Below are 22,603 nucleotides of genomic sequence, written 5' to 3'. Positions count from 1 at the left end.
TTACTGCAGCGCTTAGCCAGAAGGCCCTGCACACTCACTTTTCGTGCTTCGTATAAATGAGTTAGCTGCCTAATTACAGAAAATGTTAAGGAGAATCACCTATTCGACTTCCTATTGATAGCGCTTCCCTATGTTGGCTACAGTAAGGGTAGTGTTGCTGAAAATGCTCATTCTTACTGCCTCTGGTACCATGTAGCAGCTTGAAGAGAAAAAGGAGGGCTGTTTGGAGCTGGGAAGGAAGGAAGGTGAACCATCCTAACGCAGCTCATCAGCCTCCTCCTCTAGTTACCTGCTGCATGCTGTGTGCAGCCCTCATCACATCAGGCATCATCACCTTTCATCTGTCCTCTGTTTTCCTGCCCATTATGTCCAAAATTCATTTCAGTTTCACCAAATCTTCTTCTAAACTTTCCTGCATTATAAATTATGGGTTCTCTGAAATCTTCAGCATTGCCTGTGGGAAGAAAACTTTAATTTGGTTTACAGTAGATGAGTAATCTAGCTACACAGTGATTTTTCAGTTCAGCTGCAGTCAGCTTCTTATTCCAACTGTTCCACTAAACATTTCAAAGGCAGCAATCAATTCCCAGCCATCTTTGTTTGTCCGTCTTTTGATTTTTCTTGTTCTCTTCTTGGTCGATGGCATCGAAAAGAGAGCACAACCTTATAGTGCATGTGTGCTGTTTTCTGTGTTAGTGGTTTTCAACATAATTTTGTTAAGTCAGAGCACTAACCTGTTCCTTGGCTACAGTTTCATCATAGGGACTCAAATATTTTATGCTTGCCATTTCAAAATAGATGAAGAGCATCACATAAGGAATACATTTTAAGTTCTTGTGCCTGTTTTGCTCCTTTCCAGTGTGAAACTGGGTCAATGTTGGTTAAACAAGTTTATCTTGTTCTCCACTTACTTGAATACCAAGTCGAGTTGACAGCTCTGGCTTGGTGTGTGGGGTGACTCCACAGCCATTTTGCAGGCACCCAAGCTTTAAATTCATCCATTGAATGTGGACCTCTGTTCTGTGGAGGGATGGGTGCAAGGTCTGACTTGTGTTTACAAGGACAGGAAGTGACTGTGCTGAGGTCAGCAGTGAAGCTCCTGTTTTGGGGCACCAGATGCTCCATGGGACAAGTGCGCATGGTAGGAGATACCCTGATGAGGTGAGAGCTGCCACCCCACAGGCTCCTTGTGGGTCATTGGACGGGATGTGCCGCTCTTGAGAAGCTTGTTTTCATTCCTGTAATTAGTAGGTAAGCTTGCTCAACAGAGCAGTTAATTTACTCCCAAGACTGCATGAGAGGGAGGTTTGGTCCCTGGGGACTGCTGCCTGCTGAAGTAGGGGGGTGTTTTGTTTTAAGTAGCTAAGTGTGGCACAGACCATTTCCTGATGAGAGGACAAACATCTTCATAGCTCTTGCTCTAAAAAGCTTTGAGAAGGCTGTGGGTGATGGGTCAGCCCATAAATGTTATTAATTTCACGTGGAGTGGCTAAACTTCCTGCTGACTTAGGTAATGTACCCACTGAGCTTGGATAAAAGGTTAGAGATGGCAATTACGGAAAAATCCTTTTCTGTTAAGCCTTCCTAAGCTTAACCAAGCCACTGTCAGTAATTACTCTATTTTTTTTTCCTTGCTATTGTGGACTGAGTTTAATCCAGACTTGGTTTATTTAATTTTTTATTGCTTGAATGTGCACACTCAAGCTACACGGAGAGCATCAAGCTACATTGGGTGCACACTGAGCAAAAGCATTTGCTGGATGTACCTGGTGCGTTAAGCAGTGAATAGATTTACAGTATGTTTTTAAGTGGTCATAACTGGGTTGTAAAAATGCTTTTATTTCTCCAGTTGTCTTTTAAGTTTAACAAGGCTTCTTGCAGAGTGGCATCAGGGCTGGAGGAGGGGTTCAACCAGAAGGGCTAGAAATAGCAGCTGTTTGTTTATGCCAGAATTTTTATTCTCTCTTCTTCCTACTCCCTTTCTTAGGGGTAGTCTTATGTATTCCACCCACTCTCATTCCCTTCTGCTGAATGTGTGTGGATATGCTCCAGGACCATATGTGCTCGTAGATACATACTTCAAAGGAAACTCTAGAGCGCCTAGAGAAGCTGCTTGAGTTTAGATGAGCCGACTGCTACAGCATTTCTTTTGAAGAACCACATGGCAGTGGTGCCATTTCTCTCCTACAGCACCTTTATCCACCAGTGCAAACCCTCAGCCATATGCATACTTTGTGCAAACCTAAGTAAGCTGAATTTCACCTCAGGGCACCAACTCAGCTGGGCTTTTCGGTGGCTAACTGACATGTTTTGGATCACATGATGTATTTTCCCAACAGTAAGGATAACTTGAGGTCTGTTTCTCTTTTCCCTTTCTTGCGTAATGGTTTCTTCAAAGAATGCTTTCCCAGGTTTTCTTGGAACAGCAGACAATTGCCCCAGCTGATTCAGAGACACGTTCTTGCTAAGTCATTATTTCTAAGAACTGAGGATTCTGGCTGTAGACCAGAAGGACTTCAGTTTTGTCTGCTCTTTTGGGGCTATTCTTGATTAGAAGCCCGCTTTCTGTTTGACAAACCTCTGCATACCTCAGTGGCTTCTGTGGTTGGTGAGGTTTTAAGCTGGATATGCCAGACATACTCTTGGTTGGGGAACACAGAGTATCTGGTGCAGTTTTCAACATCTTTATATATCCACAAAACAAAATTGCATGATAGCTGCTTTATTCCAGCAGCAGCAGCAGCTGTTGACCCTGCACTGTATTCACGTTAAATGTTTGCCAGGAGTTGTCCATTAAGTTTTCCAATATGAAACATTGATCTTTCACATGAAAGCATTTAAAAAAAAAAAAAAGTCTCCGTATCTATTTTATGGATATTTAGTCCATTACTCCTGAAAAACAAGTGATTGTAGCTGGCAGATGCTTCAGTGGACTTTTATATAGCATCTTCCACTCTTTATGTGTTCTAATCCATGGTGCTGATCTTTATTCATGTGTTTCTCTAGAAGCAAGTTTCATATCCCAGACAGGCTGATCCTGTTTGTCTGTAGCTAGCTGGTGGTAGAGGAAGGAAAATAGCTTGATTTCTCACAGGCGTTGCCATGCAGTCGTGCATCCCCTTCTCCAGCCCTCACATTTTGGTCAACCATGAAAAGCAGCACACAGGAGTGTGTATAGAAAATGTCAGATTAAAAAACAAACAAACAACAACAAAACCTCTCTGAAGGTAAGGAATTGGTAGTATTAGGGATCAGCAGTCTTGCTTGCTTGCCTCCTTAGACAGCAGCATGAAATTGCCTCTAACAACTTGACAACAGCAAAAGAAAATGACTTCTCCCCCTCTCTCTTCCTTTCGAAGAGCATCTTCTTGTTAGCCCATCTGCTCATAAAGGTGCGACTCTCTCCATTTGTTATCCCTATGATGATCTGAATGTGTGCTGGGGGGGTTCTCTCCTTCCCCGCATAGTCGTTTTCCTGTTATCTGAGGCTGGTGGAGTGTTTGTGCTTACAGGATCATTTGTGTACAAATGATATCATTTCTCCTGAGAATACACCTTCTGATGATGATCAATGGCTCAGTTACTTTTAATAAAGCTGAGGCAGTCAGACATAAGAATTCTTTTGAAGCTGTGGAGGCCTCGTCTGAGTCATATAATACCTTAAATGAAAACAGAGCAAATAGGAAATGTGGAAGCGGCTGACAGGTGTTGGCAGGAGGGATGTTTAGAAAGTTTATAGTTTTCACGGCTTTCTTCTCTGCTCAGAGCAAATGATTACTCTGCCTTTAGGCACAGATGAGCTGCAAATCAGAAGATAGTGGAGAAAAATGGCTCAGCAGTAGTGGGGAAGTGAGCGATGGGTCCAACCAACCTGACACCATTTCCTCTTCAGGACAAGGAAAGCTCCTGGTGCTTATGGATCAGCTCCATTGGCTGGAGCTGGCTGTGGGAGGGTGGTCCCAGGTTGGACTGCCCAGAGGCCAGGGTTCTGCAGCTCAGCTTCCCACAAGGAAGCAGCTTATGGGACCTCTGGCAATGATTAGCTCCAAAATGCTCTGGCAGGCATGAGGTGGTTTTGGGACATGTTTAGAAGCCATAGATATTCATAGGTATTTAGAAGCAATAGATATTCAGTCTCCCCCAGCTTCCCTACCTTCAGGTGTCCGGATGACAATTAAACTCTTTTGCTAGTTCAGGCTGTACATAGTCTTTTTTTTCAAGCTAGTGAAGCAATAGTGCTGTTTTGCAGAGCTGGTAAAAGGGGTTCTTTGGAGATCACTGACATGAGTAGTGAAGAGCACTGCTTATTTTGCACCTCGAAGACGAGGTCTTACCATGCTTGCGAAATCTAGTCTAGGCATTGGCTCATATTGACCACCACTGATTAAAACATTAGGGGACAGATTGATGTGGGTTTTATTTCCTGAGATGAGATTACTAGTGACAGAGTGTGGGCAGCAGAGAGATGGGATTAAAAGGCACCTTGACTGCCTGCTGCTCAGGAGCTGAGAGGAGCTGGTATAACAGCATGGGGATATGCTGTGTAGCAATGTTTGCAAGAGAAGCTGGTTGACAGTTGCTGGGGGAAGCTTTGGGGAGGGAGAGGTGTCTCAAAGGTTGTTGCTGGTCTGTATGGTTCTGTCACTAGTCTGGGCAATAGTTTATCCCTAGCTTAAATTGCCAGTTCCTGGAGTGAAGCGATGGAGAGTGCCGCAGCATTTCCTTAAAAGAGTAATAATTTCTCTATTCCTCAGATTAGTTTGAGAAGGTGCAGCAAGTTAAATCTGTGCTTAAAAATCAAAACTATGCCTTATTTGCCTCTTCGGAATAGCTGAGGTTGTCAGCGTGGTTAGAACTTTGACTGCTTTGTAGACTGGCCTATGTGTGAAACAGCACACAGAGAATGACAAAGGCTTACTGCTGGCAAGACCTGCACATCATGTTTAAGTATGCGCTAAGCAGGTGGTGTTAGCTCTTATGGACTTCTAATATGGTTGTCATTCTTTGTCCACTGAATTGTTGCTTCCTTTCTTTTTGGGATGGGGTACAGTAAAGTGTTTCCACCCTGCCCCCACTCTCTGCTGCCTCGCTCTATCATTCTGCAGCTGCTTCTGCACTCAGCTGGTCCAGCTTCTCAATTGGCTGCACTTTAAGCCAGACACTCAATAAGAGGTTTTGATCTGGGGGTGCTTTTTTTTTTTTTTTTTTTTTAAAAGTGCTTTTTTGGAGGTTTGATTTTAACCTCCATGCACAAATATGCACCCAGCTTGCCTGCAATTGGGCAAGTCGATGGATGGCAGTGAGGAGTGTGGTGGCCCACCCAGTGGTACTCAGCCCATCCTCATCTCCAGTGATGCCATTTTTCCTCCACTGGACCCAAGTTTACCCTAATTCAAGAAAAGACTTTGGCATTAACCGCATTACCATTGCCTTGCTAACAAGCTTATATTTAGGTCTTAATTTTTCCACCCACCTCAGTGATGAATTCTGTCTAACAGCCAGAGAGAGCCTAGCCCTTATATTAAGGGGGGGGGGGGAAGAGAAAACATCCTCTCTGAGCATCTGTTAGCTGTGTCCCAATTGGCTCAAAAGATCTGTGTACTCTGTGCTTGTGAGCAAATGCTACGTGAACCTGCCAAAATTATGCCCTTGGCTGCAAAGCGAAGAGGCACATGGAGTCCAATTACTGGCTCTAAGCTGTATAAAATAATGTTGAATAACTCCCGATTTTTAGATTTAATTAAAATGAAAGGCTGAATTGGCACATCCAATTCTGAATTCTCAGCAAGGGGTAGAAGTTTGCAGCAGAGAGCAAGGGCTAGAGGAGAAACTTTGAAATATTTCTGGTAGTGCTAGAAGACAGAGATCCAAAAATATTTGGCCTTGTTCACAGCATTGAACATGCTCTCGTTCATGCTTTTTGTTGCTTGTTCCCAAGTGACAATGACACATTCATTTAAGCAATCAGGGGAAAAAAATATATTTCAAAGCATCTGATTATGAATCATACTAAAAAAACCCAAGCACCGTGTTGAGGACATAAGAAGAATGTCGCTCAGCACTTACAGTCATGAAAATAAAATAAGTTTAGGGAAGTAGAGGACCCAAAGTAGCCTGCAAGTCATTGTGTATCAATACAACTTGACAAGAGTGATTTCTGTCAGCATGTCAAACTACGTGTTTTGCAGTAATCATCCTCTGTTTGTACCAAGATTGCCTGGTCTGACTGACAGCTACTTTGCTTGCTCATTCATGGAGTAATCAGTTTTGTCTCCTATGTCTGTATTAATCTGAAGAAGAAAATTTCACATAGGCTCTTTGCATGGAGAGGGAGAATTTCCTTCTCATTCCCATGGGTAAGAAGTTGTTCGAAGAGCCACGTGCAATGGAGAAAAGAAAAAAAACCTCAGTTCTGCTCTTTCTGGGATATTGTTATAACTCCTTGCTAATGAAGCTAATATAGCATGGTGGTGGATCAATCCCGTGTGGGTACTTCACAAAAATGGATTTGCAGAATTCCCACAGCTTCTTTAAAATTACTTACTTGTGTTATGTGCGACCAATTTAGCTTCTTAAACCTGTTTTTTCATCAATATGGAAGAATCAGCAATCCTCTGAGTATAATAACAGTTTTCCTAGCTTTTTGGATGTTATTCCAAATATGTGGTTATAATTGCAGTACTAATTTTTTTATGTTGATGGTGTTTAAATTATTGCAGTGGATTGCAAAGTTACATTCTGCTTAGACCTTTTGCTAAAACAATTAGTTCTCAGTACATGGGCTTTCCTGAATTGTATATTTGCTGATAGAGACTGTAGAAGTGATTCAGCCTTGGAAATCCTGGCCTCTTTGAACTGACATGATGTTGAGCAATGCTTGTACAAGTGCATTTTAGAAAGACTTAGTTGAAAGCTGAAAGGCTACTCCATCTAGATGCAAATACCAAACCTCCAGCATTGCCACACTTAGTGTGGTCTGAAGTCTGATATCTATCATGAATCTTGCAGTATTTCACAAATTATTTTTAAATGCAGTACCTCAGAGTCATATTAGAAATAATTCTAGCTTTCAATTAAATTCCTGCATTTCAACAGCTGTAACAAAAGACGGATAAAAAGGTTAAAAGCACATAGCTGCTCAGATATCACAACATGGTAATGGAGATACTTTTTGTATGTTTGGCTCTGTGTTTTTGTTTCTTTTTTAATGAGAAAATATTCATCTGAATCATAGCTCCTGAAGCATTTGGGTTTTGCACACTGCAAACCATGATACTATTCACCAGTATAAATAGTGGTGATCCCGTCAAAACCCAGTCTGACCACTTCCTTCCTCATTTTTGATGGGCGTAAGCTACATCTGTCGCCATCCTAAATGCAGGACTAGCTCACATGTACTGAAGTTTAGGAGAGCATTCGTTTTTATCTCCACCTTGTCAAGTGGTGCTGAAACCCAGTGTGAGAGGGACTGGACAATGACTGTATCTTCCAGGCTGGCTGGGTGCTGGGTGCAAAAGCATCCTAGTTGCCTTCAGCTTAAATTCAGTACCTGTAGCTGAACCACTATTAAAGCACTGAGTCACTGAAAGGTTTGGCTTGGAAGGGGCCTTAAAGATCACCTAGTTCCAACCTCCTGCCATGAGCCTCCTACTAGATCAGGCTGCCCAGGGCTCCATCCAGCCTGGCCTTGAGCACCTCCAGGAATAGAGCATCCACAGTTTCTCTGGGCAACTGTGCCAGGGCCTCACCGCCCTCTGAATAAAGCATTTCTTCCTTGTATCTAATCCAAATCTCCCCCTTTTAGTTTAAAACCATTACCTCTTGTTCTATCGCCATGCTCCCTGATAAAGAGTCCTCTCCATCTTTCCTGCATTTGTCAGCAGTACTGCAGGTGAAGGCAGGTGACAGCTGAAGCACCAGGAGTGCTTTTTCCCTTCCAGAGGCCTGAGGAGAAGAGCAGCAGTAGAGACTAAGGGTGGCAACTTCATGAAATAGATTTACAGCAGAGCTCCTGACTACACCCATATCCTCTAATGTGAGTGGGCTGAGGACATGCATGTTATTAGATGTCACAATGAGGAAAACTTAGATGTCAGTTATTTTAAATAGTATGACTCATCCCCTATCCTTTCTACCTTGTACTCCCTCCTTTCTCATGCCTTTGCTCCCCTTAGACTACAGATCATTAACTTTGCTAAAACCACTGTTGGTATCTTCAAGGCAGCTGAATTGCAGGGACTTGCCTTCACCAGACCAGACATGTCTGTCTGATAGTCGCCTGGCTGTGTTTGAAATGTCAGTTCTAAAAGGCTTTACACACACACAAAAAAAGGGGGGGATAAAATATTCTGGTAACAGGGCATTGGAGTTTGATGCTGTTTGTGCAAGGGCTCTAAATGAATGAGAATAAGAATTTGCTTCTGGTTTGTACTCTGTCACTTAAATAAAACAATAATATACCCATCCAGCAAGGGCTTCTGGGGTCATGAAGGGAGATTATCAGTAAATCTGACTTCTGTAGTAGGTAGTTTGGTAGAAATCATAATAGGAATAGAATTAAATTAATAGATAACAAAGAAACGTGATGCACCATTGAGGAGACATTGTAAAGGGAATTTGTTTCTCACAAATCTCCTGAAGTTTCTGCAGGAAGCTATAACATGGATACAGCAGCTCTAGCTGATGCCTTCTCAAAAACTCTTTGAAAGTTAAAATACAGGCTGTATTTTACAAAAGCCTGTTAGAATCACAATTATCGGGGAATAAAAGGAAAAGTATTCTTACAGATTGATAAGTGGTTAAAAATAGGAAACAAAGAACTGGAATACCTGATTAATTTCCTGGTTCAATAGAAGCTATTGCTGGGATGAAGTCTTTCAAACATCTGTGATGTTGTCTGAGCTGTTCGACATATTCATCAATGATTTTATTATAAGTAGATGACAGAACTTGCAGAGGATAACGAAATTATTTATAATAATCTGACTGGAAGCTGCCTGAAGTGGCTTACAGACAGCCTTTTTAGTCTGGGTTGGCAAATGAAATTCCAGTGTCAACAGATGCAAAATAATGCATGCTTGGGAAAGGAAATAATCCTGTTTTTGCTGAGTGGGTGAAAACCCCACCCTCTTCAAGTTGTTGTGAATAATTCTTTATAAATATCAACTCAGTGTGCAGTAGTGATTATTAAGCAGATAGAACAATCAGAAACACTGGGGCAGGATCAGAGAACAAAATCAAAATCATCCCTATGATGCCTTAGATACATAAACATTTGACTCTGACATTCTGTGGAGAGTTCTGTCTATCTCCCATAAACAAAAATGGAAAAAGAAAAGAGTAAGAGACCTTAGGGCAAAAAAGATTGGGACAATTTTTCTTTGAAGAAAGCACTAAATATGCTGTATATTTTCAGTTGGGGGGGGCGGGGGGGGAGGGGAGGGAGAGAAGAAAAGAGGGAAAATATGATGAAAGTGAAAGCAACAATGGAATTTAAAAGTACTTAGTAGGAACGGTGCTATTATCAGACAGCAGGCTTAAATGAAAAGTAAGACCAGTTCCTTCTTCTGCCCCTTTTTCTGTCCAAGGCAGAGCTAAATCATGAAAGTGCTGTAGAAAGCTTTCAGATACCAATACGTTGAAGAGATCAGGTGTATGTAATATGGAAAATAAATCCTCTTAGTAATTTCTAATGATGCAACTTCCAAATCAGAAAGTTTAGAAATCTATTTTTCCTGGAATATGGAAAAATCGGTGTGTTTGAGAAGAAAACGAATGATCCTCAGTGGGTGTTGTTGGCCACTGTTAAATTTATATTGTCTTTCCTGACTGTCTTCAGGAAGACACCTAAGGTCTAGCTCTGTGCAGTTATTTAAGGCTACCTGTATAGTTAGTGGGTGGGGAGGGAGGGAGTGGCTGAGGTGATTCATGTGAGCCTGAGATAAGCACTTAAAATAGGGGAGTTGAATTGCCCGTGGGAAGGCTCCCTCTCCTTAAAAACAGAAATAAACTCATGACTAGTTCATGCTGACTGCTCAGCAGAAAGTGAGATGAAGTCTGTTCTCAGGGAAACGTCTTGGTCTAGAGGATGTTTCCTCTGTCTAAAGATTGCTCTCAGGTTAATAAATAACAAAAAATAGCTGTGCATCAAAGTAGGCGGGTGTCATAGACCTTAATTCAAAATGATTTAGCACCATGGCAGTGGATACATTGGATAGGGTTTCAAATGGGTTTTGAGCTTGGTCAGACTGTATGATTGATTACATGTGTGAAGAGGGGCTCCAAAATGAATGCCAGGACTTAGTGCCACCTTCTTCTCTTGCTTCCATCCTCGTAGCAGAGGTAGCATTGACTGATGGGGGGCTCAAGGGCTTGAAGGAACAGAAACAAATCCTGTTGGAATAATGGGCAAACACTGTTACAAATTAACATTTAAATATCATTAATTAATGTAATGACATTTTCTGTTTCACTGATGCCCAAGAGAATCAAATGTGATTAATTTCTTTAAAAGCTGCTATCTGTAGACCAGGTGTAGTAATAACTAGCTCAACAGGTCTGAGCTGGGGCATCCTGAGCTGAGCCTTGATGTTCTTGGTGGCACAGCTGAGCCACCCAGGCCCACCAAGGGCCTCTGAAGTCGGTGTGTGTAAAGGAACTGGAAAGTCTAACAGAAAGTTGCCTTGCGCTCGGGGCACACCGACTGTGTGTACGTCATCTGCAAGGGCAGTTTGTCTGACATGTGATAACTTAATCATATGACTGATCGTGGAGATTACTTGCAGTGGTAACAAGTAAGGTGACTGGCTTTATTAAGGCCTTATATTGATACAGCATCTCTGTACAAGAGACCAGTCCCAAAGTAATGAAACTCATCTGTCTGCTGGTACAAATGTCTCTTCTGCGTTGCTGGATTGAACAGTGGGAAAATTCATCTGGTTTAGGTGACAGGACAAGGTAGTAAACAGGTAAACTACACAGCTCAAATTTTAAAAAGGTTGATTTTTTTTTTCCTACCTTTGACAGCAATCTCTGCTATTCCGTACAGCAGACCTCCACAGTGCATGCCTACATTATCCCCAGGTTTTGATTTCTAGCTAAACACCAGATGCTTTAGGAATGATGTAACCATTCAGTGAACGTGACGTGGGGCATGGGGCGCGAGGGCCTGAGTCACGGGAGGCGTGCCTGTGGTGAGAGGGATCCCTGTGGCCTGACAGCTGGCCCAGCACACCCAGCCTGCCTCGCTTCTCGCCTCTATCGTAGGCTTCCTGCAAACTGTGGAGGAAGGATTTCTCACTCAGCCTCATTCTGCCTATTTGTGCATTGTGCAGTTAATTAAGGAAGAAATGAAGAGTGCTCTATCACCCAAAATTTTAATTGAATTGTTCCAATAGCAGTGATGTGGGGGAGGATACGATGTGCTAAAAGTAAAGTTTTTTGCACTTATCAGCTCTCTATCGTTTCTATAGGAAGGCCCACGTAACTCCATTATACAGCTATTTCAAGAGTGATTGAAAAAGAGCCACTGAAGCACCCAGGAGAGAACGGAGTTGGGAGATTTGGTGCTTTTGAATTGCTGTCACAAACAATCTAATGTTGAAACACTCTGTAGTACAAATGTGATATATATATCCCCAGTCAGCTGTGTTTTCATTAGAATTTGAGACATTGAAAACTTCTCTTGATTCAATTTGCGATGCGGTGGAGTAACCTGGAGAATAAGCCAGATGGGAAGAGAGGCCTTGTATCACAGGTATTTGCCAAGAAGTTACCAAAACTCAACACTATAAGAATATTTTAAACAGTTTTACCAGGGTTACTTACTGCTTTCAAACACATACTCTCCTATTGTCATTAAAGAAAATGAAAAAATATGGCAAGCCCCTGTAATATAAAAACCCTTATGCTGTCGTTGAAAGTAGGCATTTATTGCTGCTGCCGCCACTGATATAAAATGACTGACACTCTGAAATGGGGACCATGGGAGGTTTAGATGGAAGCAAGCCTGAAATGTTTCTTTCTCCAAGAACAGGCAGCCTAACCTTTTTAATAGATGGACGTTTGACACATCGTGAAAAAGCCAGAAATTGTACTAGGGGAATTATTTCTGGACACTGAAAATCAATCAGCTTAGCAGCATTAAGGCACAATCTCCTCAGAGGCCCCTTTTGGACATTTAAAAAATGCATTTTAGATGTTCATAACTTCCATCTGCAATTAGCTGGAGGATTGGCTGCTTGTAATTTTTGAATCATTCAAGAAAGTAACACCTGCACGGCTTCTAAAATTGTACCTTCGTGATAGCACCACCTAGTAATTATTATTCTGAGTCATCAGCTAATGCTCATTACCACTTCATAGTAGCAGTATAATTAAAAATTCTGTGCCATATTCTGGTAGTGATCAAGCTCTCAAGCCAACAGTGTGACTATAGAGAAGTTAGTTTCAGTATATTTCTTGGTCTCTACTATGTCTGTCTAATGATTTCTGGATGATCTTCAGTTATTCCTGAGATAAAGTAACATTTTCAGTTTCCCTGGCATGTCTTAGATATGAGATTTTCCAGGCACGTCTTAGATAGGAGTAAATGTTGCAAGGGAAAGAACGTCAATGCAGCAAAGGCTACTTGAGAGAGGGAGTTGTTGGGCTGGCTCTGAAATAAGCCTGGTTCGGGTCTTGATGGAAGTGAGCTCCGGTGCTCATTGCTTTGAAAGTCAGGGAGGGACTAATGAAAAGTGAGAGGCTGGTAAAAAACAGAAAAACCAAAAAACTCACAGACAACCAAACAACAAGACAAAAGAAAAGTCATAGTCTGTTGTTAATTTTGAGTTGTACTAATCATTGTGGGGTCCCTTCCTCAATTCACACACAGGTGAGCCCAAGAAATTAGTTTGCCTTGTTGCTTTTTTTGTTTGTTTGTTTGTTTGTTAGCTTCTGTGAAGAAAATTGACTAAAGCAGCCAGTGGTCATTCCTCAAGTCTTTCATCAGTTAATTGCGATGATGCCTGCAGTCACGGAGTATTTTCAGTCCAATCTGAGTGGCTCACACTAGCTTACACTATCGGTCTATCCTTTTTCTTTCCTATTTTTCCTTGACTCTGTATATGAAGTGAAGCAGCACTGACAGTTAGGAGAGGGCAAAGATTTGGAAGGTGGTTTAATTTGTCGTTTGGGACATGAAAGACTAAGCTTGGAAACTGTGTTCCAGCATAGAAGAGAAGATGATTTAAATGGAGAACCCTGGGTTTAATTGCTGCCAGAATAGCATCGGGGACCTGAGAAACTTTGTATCAGTCCTATCAAATCTACCAAGTTCCTGAGAGCAGCTTTGATCCAGCAGGTTGTCATTCTCTGATCAAATCAGCTCTAGGAGAAAGAGTTGTCACCTATAAGCTGACACAGATAATGATCATCACTTCTGTACCTTTTCTTGGATAAATTAAAAGGATTGGCTACAGTATCTGCCTATAAGTCTAGTCCATAAATACAGCCTATTGCTTTCCTCAGAGCTCTTACCGATTTAATGGCATTAGAGGTAGGCTGTTGGTGTCAGGAGCAGATTCATTCTAGGAGAACCAATGCAAAATGGTGCCATTACGTCTCACTATTTAAACGTGGTACTTTGATGCATTGGAATATTGCATTTTTTCTCTATCCACTCCACAGAGTGATTGTGAAAACGGGCAAACCACTGTGACCTTAATGGTCTTTTAAATCACTGTCTTCTAAATTGCATTCTGACAGTGTGACCTAAATTTTGGGTCTGCTTTTTGTATAATCTTGTTTAGTTACAGTAATAATGCCACTGTTCAGTTGGGTTGACTGTGCTATGAGATTCACATCACGCTTTTGAACTCAACTTGTCCTTTCTTGCAGGTCATGTGAAAATGATGGATTTATGCCATCACTGGCTTTCTTAAATAGAAGTTTTCTTCAGGTCTTGGCTCCCATAAATATCAGAGGAGCTGATATATCCAGAACGATGATCTGTTTAATATGCCTTGCTGACTTGGATAGCATTGTTTTTTAAATAGAAATGTTTAGGTGTAATAAGCTAATGCACGCTTGGTTTGCTGAAAGACACAATGCACCTTCATTAACCAAACTTGTCAGGCTGGGGACACTTTCTAGATAGGATTATAGGTTTGATTTTCCTGACGCTACATTGCCCATTTGTAGTCGGGGTTCTGCATAGTCTTCATTTTCTGTTAGCATATATGCTCTGTTGCTTGGGGGTCAGTGCTGAGTTCAACAGTCTGCAGTTGCCACAGTGACTTCACTCACAGTTCCCAAATATTAACAAAATACTAATGCCCTTCATTTCTTGTCCTTTAAATTTTTCTTAGAATATGATATTTAATCAGCCGTCAACCCCAACAGCTCCTTGGCCTACTCTTCAAAAACTTGTGGGAATAAATGATTCAGTCTGACAAATCTTAAACATTTTAACTTTAAACAAATGCTGTTAAACTTCTCCTGTAACTTGGTGAGAAAATGGTGACCTGCCAACTTTCAAAGCTCAGGTAAAATACTGTGGCTGCAGGGAGAGGAGGTGACAGAGACTATGTCAGTGTATTCGAAAGCCTCCAGTTTCCCAGCAGAAAGAAAACTGGTGGTGGGAAGCCAATGCTAAACTGGAGACACCTGAGCCAGGTGTACCCAGCAGCCCAGGCTATGGTAATGGGAGCTTTGCTTCTGAAAGGCGACAGATGAACACATAACTACAGTCTTGTCATAGTCAGGGTAGTGTATTTTTCTGCTTTCAGTACCTGCAATTCAGCCATTGTCTAATGTCACAGATGTGGTTTGATTTAACTTAATTTGAGAGTAATATCCTACAGTATTGAGGGATATTTATGAAGCAAGTTCTTTGAAGTTCTTCCCTCCTGCTCTTAGCATCACTTAGTCTTGCTGGATGCCTTTTATCTTGGTACGGGTTGCAGCCAGCCATTAAGAAAGCTAAATAGTGGTGCTATTTCAGTTGGCTTTGTGTTATTTTGCTCTTGCATATTAACTTTGCAATTCTGCTTCCTATTCTGGTTGAGTCATAATATTCTTGCACTGCTAGTGGCTGTTTATTTCATTTAAAGTTGTGTTGCTGGAGAAAGGGAGAGGAACAAAGTAGGAAGTTAACTGAAAAAACAAGGGTATCCATATACATAAATACATATATAAACATGTAGTGATTTTCCAACAATATCAGAAAGGTGATTCTTGCATGAAATACTTGTGGTCTGTTAACACAGTGCAGGATCTCCCCGTCCCCCATTCCCTGCTGTAGACATGTTCTGCTTTTTCTAGTTTGTTTACGTGCAGGGGCGAAGGAATGAAGGAGGAAGAAGAGCACTTGCCAGAGCAGCAGGGAAGGGAGCTTACAGACTGGGAAGTCTGCAGGCCTGAAGGGGAGGGAGCTGGGAGGTGGCTGTGCTTACCCCAGCACAGAGGAGATGTGGGAGATGCTGCGCTTGCTGCCTCCAGTCTTATCTGTTCTCGGCCAGGAAAACTGGCTGCATTTCCTGGTATGCTCCATCTGGGCTTTGTTGCAGCTCTTTATTTTGTGTTCAGTCTCTCCAGCTTCTCAGCAGAGCTGATGTTGGAGTTTTCCCTATCGCTCCCATTCTGACTCCCATATCTTCCTACATTTCTGATAGAAACCACTCAGTTGCAGCAGGCAAATCTGTGATGAGCGATTTATAAATGTGAGCTGTCTCAATTTGCAGTGCACTTTGTTAGTGAGAGAGCTGGAAGAGAGCAGCTACTTCTCTCTCATGCAAAGCAATCAGTTTCTCTTGCACTTTTCTGCATGAACAAGAACTTCTCAAGTGAGGAGGGTGCTCCTTTGAAGTAAACAGTGGTTTGCAAGGAGGAATCCTTACCAATTTTGGGAGACTGAGATACTTGTATATGTATATATATATATATATATATATTTCTTTTTCATAAATCATGCTGTAGGAGAGGAAGATAAATGAGAAACACCATCTCAGGAGCCTTAGCTTTGAGAGCTCTTGGATGTTATTGCCATTTTCTTTTCTCCTCAGAGAATCTTCCTGCAATGAGTTGCCCAGCTTTTTGGACAGTGCTTGTGTGACTAATGGTAATGCTCTATTTTTAACTTTGGCTGACATTGTTACCAGCAATACTTTCATATTGAACCACTGCAAGATATTCATTAAATGACCGCTCTGCTATGTACGTATCAGTGGTACAGGAAAACAGACAGAACTGGAATGTAGGTGAGTTCCACCTCGAGTTCCAGTTGCATTCCAAGCTTCATGTATTTTTGCAGTCTGGAGGTATAGTGCACTATAGTAAGTTTTCCCTGAAGTGTCTCTCTCAGGCTCATCCTAAGGACAATGCCCCCTGTTTCTGTTCCTCTGAGTGCTTGCTTGGCCACTCACACACACAAAACAAAACTATAATGAATTATTTTATTACTTTGCTTTAAAATATCAGAAACTTCTTACTTTTTGAAATCCACATTGCCTCGCATGCCAGGTAACAACATGGGGCACAAGGACTGGCACAGCTGAGATGGAAGCATATGGCCGTGTAGGTAATTAGAAGTGGGAATTTCTTAAGCTAGGCTGACTGCCTAAAAAGATCTAATACATGACTTCAGCCACATCACTTGATATCATTTAGAGCCTCTAGAAAGACTGCTACTTTTTTTGCTACCTGCCTCATAAGGCTATTTTCCTAATACAATTGTTTTCTGAGGAGTAGGGGTGAGAACTGGAGATTAAGTAAATGCCATCCATAGAAGCATAGAATGGTTTGGGTTGGAAGGGACCTTTAAGATCATCTAGTTCCAACCCCCCTGCTATAGGCAGAGACATCCCCCTCTAGACCACTGTAAAGGGAATAGCTTTACCTGGGCTCTAAAAGGGAAACCCAGCCTGCTACCTCTGTGTTGCTGAGAAGGAGTACTCCAGTGAGCATCAGTACTACCATTTTGGAGGTACAACTTGCATAAAAACAAGCAGCACAACTGTTAGTTATTTTTTCACTGCTTCCTTGTAGGAAAGAGAGACTTGGATTTTTAGGCCAAGTTTTATCTATTTCTTTGTCTCATTTACCTCCTACTAGAAAGAAGTTTGTTTCTCCCTTTCTTCGTGCTCTTCCAGATCAGATTTGAGAGTTCAGCACTTCACAGCTTGGCTCTGGCTGGTTCTGAAGCAAAATCTCACCTGTTCTAGATGGTCTGATCCTTTTCAGAGTATACTTCAAGCACTGGCAACAGAAGTCCCACAACAAGTGTCTCTGAAGCAGGGAAGTTGTCCAGCTGGTTCTTTGCGCTGGTGCCATGTGCAATTGGTTAATGGATGATCCTGCTTTTTGGAAGAAGTACAGGAAGGATTAAAGAAATGGAGTTTTGCTGCTGGAGTGGGGGAAACGTGGATCAAAGCTGAGGGGTTGTAACAGAGGATGAAGAAAAATTTGTATTCTCCTTGGATACAGACAGGTGTTTTGAGCATGTCCCCTCTGAGATACCTCAAAGGGACTTGATCATCAGAACCAGATGAGCATGCAGCCTCTGAAGCTGCTGTCCTCTGTTCTCTAGATCAGAAGATTATTTAATCTCTCTGAAAAATGTCCAGTGTCCATTTTACATTTCAACTGGTGCACGTACAGGCAAGAAAGGAGAAGGCACTGCCAGTAGTTAGAAACTGGCCCCTGGCACACAGAAACACATGCTTGCCTGCTTCCAGGCAGTGCAGTGGTTTCTCCCCAGACTGTTCTGTGATGCTCCTTTTGAAATCCCCATGGCAAAAGGCTGAGCAGTGCTATTTGCTTTGGTGTGTTCTTGGTTCAGCAGTGTTGTGATACATTGCTTGGAAATTCTTTCTCCAGATATTTTATTATTATATATGAGTGCTATGTATGAGTCAGAGGGGCATATTTGCAGCTCTGTGACAGATACAAGTGCTATTGCCATCTGAGAGATGAAGGAGCTCACCCCCTGACCATGCCATGTCCTTGGTTCCAAGGTGCCTGAGGAGGTTACAGGAGAAGGGAATGTGGCACAGAAATGTTGGCAGTCTGACAGAGAGACAAAACTCACCTATATGTCTCTTTAAAGTGGTATTTTTCTACTGCCTGAGAGAAAGGAGACTTCATCCAGAGTCCTTGGGAACTGCTTACATACTGAGGAGGGTGGCACAAGAAAACTCCTTTCCTCAGCAATGCTGGCCTCAAAGGCCGCTCTTGCCCTGCACAGCCTACGGTGCTGGTTCCCAGGGATTTGCCCCAGGTTTCTTATTCCCCTTCTTCATTTTGTTCAAAGGGTCAGGAAGTCGATTTCTTGTATTTCCTTTACTGCCCATGTTTGTCAGTGGGACGCTGTGCTGACAGCTGCCTCAGCAACCTGCAGTGACCCCAGCAGGAGGGGAAGCAGCAGATGCCCAGAAGATGACGGCGCTGACAGGCAGCTGTCATCTTCTGTGCTCTCTGTCCTCATGCAGAGCAGTACCCTGTGTGCCACTGAAGCTGGGCAGCTGGGCTCTAAGTTGGTGCTTTGCTTCCAGAGCTGCAACAGCCAAATTCTGCCTTCCCTGAGCTGTGCAGCCCGAGCAGGGTATTGTGTCCATCCTCTGTTTATTTCCATAGGTATAATGTGAATTGTAGTTTTAATAGCTTTGAAGTGTTGCAGACTATCCTATACTGGCAGGCTTTCTTAAAGCCTGACTGGTCCTGGGTGGTGGCTGATACCACGCACATCTTCTCCACTTATCGTGATATATCTAACAAGCTCTTTGGAGACTGGCTGAGACTCCTCAGTTCCTGCAGTGTGTTGGTCTTTTAGGATGTGAAATCACGTAGCTCACTTTTCCCACGAAAAAGACTGATGAACTTCAAGATTTGGCTTCATAGTGTGTATTGCTTCCCTTGTAGCAGAAGAAAGGCCCAGAGCTCAGCCCTGGACCCCTTTCTGGATGTGGCCTTATCAACCTTACCCTGTGATACGGTAAAGGCCATGGGCATCCTGAGTGGAAACTTGATTATTTTTTGTGTTCTGAGGTTATAGTGAAACAGCAAAAAATCTGGAATGCATATGTGGTGCTTTCTTAAGGATCACCTGCTAGCTGCATCTACACCAGCTTCTGGAAAAATCTAACTTTGGCTTACTTCTCTTATGTTCAAACCACCTCATTACAGCAGGGAGCCACCTGAGAAGTATGTTAATGGCCATATGCCAACAGCCTCAGTGCTATGAAAACTGCTGAGATGAACCTGCTCTGACTGCTGAAAGCCAGAAACAACCCTGCTCTTGTCTACACCAGGAAAACTGCAACTTGCTAATTTGCCATCGGCCAGCAGCTGCTCTTGGGTTGGCAATGTTGGAACTGGTAAATGGAACTCAGGCATATTTAACTCTGTAATAAAACATAATTTAGAACTATAGAGCAGACTGGTAATGCTGCCTATTATCAAGGTTGTTTGATACTTCTCATTATAAGACTCTATTTTCAGCCGCTTACAAGTTTGCCAAATTTTAACAGCTTGCACTGAGATTTCTTTTACTTGGTGTCTGCCTCTCGCTGAATATCCCGTTATTGTTGTTCAGGAAAAGAAAACAGCACTTAGCCAGAGCAGCTCAGTTGTTTCTAAGAAAGAGCACTGGGAAAATACCTTGTTACTCCTGTTAAATTCAGGTGACCTTTTCTTTCAGCAGCTCAGAGGAAAGATTTGGCAAGAGGAGGGAGCCACTGTCAGAGACGCTTATACTCTTTCTATGGATATTGACCAAAGTAAGCTGGTGCGCAGAGTTCTCAAAGCATTTCTGTTATCACCAGCTAGCAGCTCTTTAATGCTTAGCAGCTAATTTCCTCAAAGAGTTGGTGACTGTGGGCCATGTGCCACAGCAAGGCTGTGTGCAGGGGCTTGGAGATGCGGTGCCCAGCTTCCCCAGGGTGCTTGGCCATGGAAAGGAGGAGAATGAATGAATTAAATGGGGCAGAGTGCAATAGTGACCCGAAGAGCAATACCTGGGTGCTCTGGAGAGCTTTATGATGTGTGTAATATGCTCACAGGTGGAGGTACTAATAGATAGTAGATGTGTATGTACCTATACAATATCCATTAGCTTGATGCATTCCTTGTAGCTGTTGTGTATGTTAAGCTATAAAACACAAGCCAAAAATCAAATTTAGTAATAGCATTTGTTAATGGCTTCTTTTTTTTATTTTTTCTGGATGTAATGGTGGACATCAGATTATTACCATAGAACACTGTAGGCAATCAAAAGTGAATTAATCTTGCTCGGGGACTAAAATCACTGTAGGTTTTTCCTAAATAACATGTGCCTCTTTAATTAATCTTTGCTTTCTTATAAGCACCGTGTTGAAATTGGATACTACTTCTGCCTGTGTGATCCTATGGGCTCTGGTGAGATTTTGATCCTTCCCTACAGAGACCCAGGCTCAGTGGCCAGGATGGGACAGAGAAGAGGAAAGAACTGAACCCCCATTAGCTAGCCAGGGAAAAGTCCCTGCTTTTAACTATGCTGCTGGTTCACCAGTTATAGTAGCCACGATCTAGCCACTAACACTGCCCTATCCTTTCAGATTTCTGTTAGCCTTCTTCTATGGAAATTACAGGAGCTTCTCGTAACTTGTCTCGCAGAGCTCCTAAAAACTGCATACGCAGCACAAGTAGCTCTACACATTATCTACTCCGTATCTACAACTCCAAATGGCAGGGCAACCTATACCAAAGGGTTCGGTGTCAGAGAATCATGGAATCAATTGCATTACTTCTAGGTAAACTGGGTTATGATGGAGTTCAGCAGTCCAGACACATGAACTTACGGATGAAGATGAGGCATGGCTGCAGGAAGACTGTACTTAAATTTAAAAATAACATTTGAAAATTTGATTAAGACTCATACCTCTCCTCCCTTCCTAGTGTCTAATGATAACAGATTAAGACACTTTAAACCTAAGGCAATTTTGTATTTTTATGGTTACAATTTATTAACAGGCAGTGTTTCTCCAGCTTTCCTGGGTTGCATGAGAAGCCCACACAGATAGAAGAAATTAGGGGGAAAAAATGAAAAGAATATAATAAAGGGCTGTCAAACACGTGTCGTTTTAAAGAAATGGTGCAAGATGTTTTCTCCTTTTTATGTTTTATTTTTTTATTATCTGCTTTGTAAAACCATTCTCAAGCTGAAGGTGGATGGGAATCCTTTAATGACCCATCAATAAAACCACTTAGCAGAGCTGAATAGCAGCTGTGACAGGTGACCTTCCCTTTTTCAGAAATGCTCTATTAGTTCTCATTATCTTGCCTCTTGGTCACGTTTGGGGGCCTTTCAAGACTTCTTCTTTTTTCTCCTCTGAAATAAACTGTATTTCTATCCATCTGGAGAAGATTCCATATCATTTACTGGGAAAGGATGTCATTCACAGTAGCTGTTTGTGGAAAAATAGCTTACTTGCCGTTACAGAATTGCCCTCACAAGAGGAAGCTGAGGCAGGTGAGGGAAGGTTTGAGTGTAGCTGCTTTAAAACATGGAGGGCAGACAAATGGCTGCTCCTTTGCTCTGTTGTTGGTGTCAATGGTGCTACCACTCCTCTGTCTCCTCTGGGTATTGTGCCGAGCAGATGAAGTAATCTGCCTCAGCTCTGGCCTGCCAACACAAAGCTCTTCATTGCTTCAGTGTTTCTCCAAGCAAAGAATACCTATGACATGAAGTAACAACTGTGTGGGGCTCTTTTCTGCCCAGAAAGTATTCTACTAACTGGTTTCCAGTTTTGTCCCCATACAGGTGCTGCTTAGTTCTTTCCAACTCTCTGACTTCTGGGATTAGAAAAAGCAATTAACTCCTTTCTCCTGTGGTGCGTTAGATAAGATTGTGAAATTCAACGGGTTTATAGCTGCCAAAGAAGAGTCTTTCTTGAAAGCACTTGCATCAGTGTTATTTTTATTCCTGTGATTTGCGATGTGCAACCTGGATCTTTGCAGCAGTGTTGGTAGATGGTAGTAGCAAATAAACAAACAAATATGCTAGTAAAATGCTATGTTTTGCTCTGATTTACTTATAGATATTTGAAGTGGATAGGAAATGTGGCAGAATTGATGTGGAAGGAGAGGGAGAAAGAGACAGCTCTTGACTGAGGTTCTTTTCCTTTGAAGTAAACTGAAACATTATGCCGCAGTATTGTGGCCAGGAAAGTGCAGGTGCCCATATTTCACCTATTAATAGCAAATATTTTCTTATCCATTTTTGCTTTACACAAGAAAAAAACTATTTCTGAGGCTTTATCAGGCAAAACGAGAAATTTAGCACGGAAGGAACTAGAAATGAAGTTTCTGTAGACGTTTTCTTTTTGTAAATGCTGACAAATAACTCCTGCCAAATACTACATAAAGGAGAAAAAGAAACATATGGCAATTCAACGGGAGTGAAAAGATGAGCTAATCCAACATCCAACAAGTCTTTGGATGAGACTAAAATAAAACCAACCAGCCTTTATCATGCTTGATAGCACCACTATAATTAGGAGTCTGTCACCAGGTTCATAATGAACCCTTAGCCCTATTTTCTGGGGTTTATAGTATGGCAGTAAGAGTCACTTCGGGTTGAACTTGGCAT

At 42.1% G+C, this 22,603-nt stretch overlaps 1 protein-coding gene across 27 annotated transcripts in view; it reads left to right on the top strand.

Moving 5' to 3' along the window:
• Positions 1-22,603, top strand: part of PLXNB2 (plexin B2) — a 251,026-nt gene that overhangs the window by 19,477 nt on the left and 208,946 nt on the right. The window contains exon 1 of one of the 27 annotated variants that reach the window (XM_046898622.1): positions 11,146-22,603. This exon is cut by the window's right edge and continues 17,503 nt beyond it. The exons of the other annotated variants lie outside the window; for them this stretch is intronic. The gene's annotated coding sequence lies outside the window, so the exon portion shown is untranslated. Of the gene's footprint in view, positions 1-11,145 lie in introns of those variants that run through there. 27 annotated transcript variants of the gene reach the window in all.

Source organism: Gallus gallus, chromosome 1, assembly GCF_016699485.2.
Source record: "Gallus gallus isolate bGalGal1 chromosome 1, bGalGal1.mat.broiler.GRCg7b, whole genome shotgun sequence".
In the NCBI taxonomy this organism is placed as follows: Eukaryota; Metazoa; Chordata; class Aves; order Galliformes; family Phasianidae; genus Gallus; species Gallus gallus.
The sequence above is the reverse complement of the archived record's forward strand: the minus strand, read 5'-3'. Positions and strand labels throughout refer to the sequence as shown.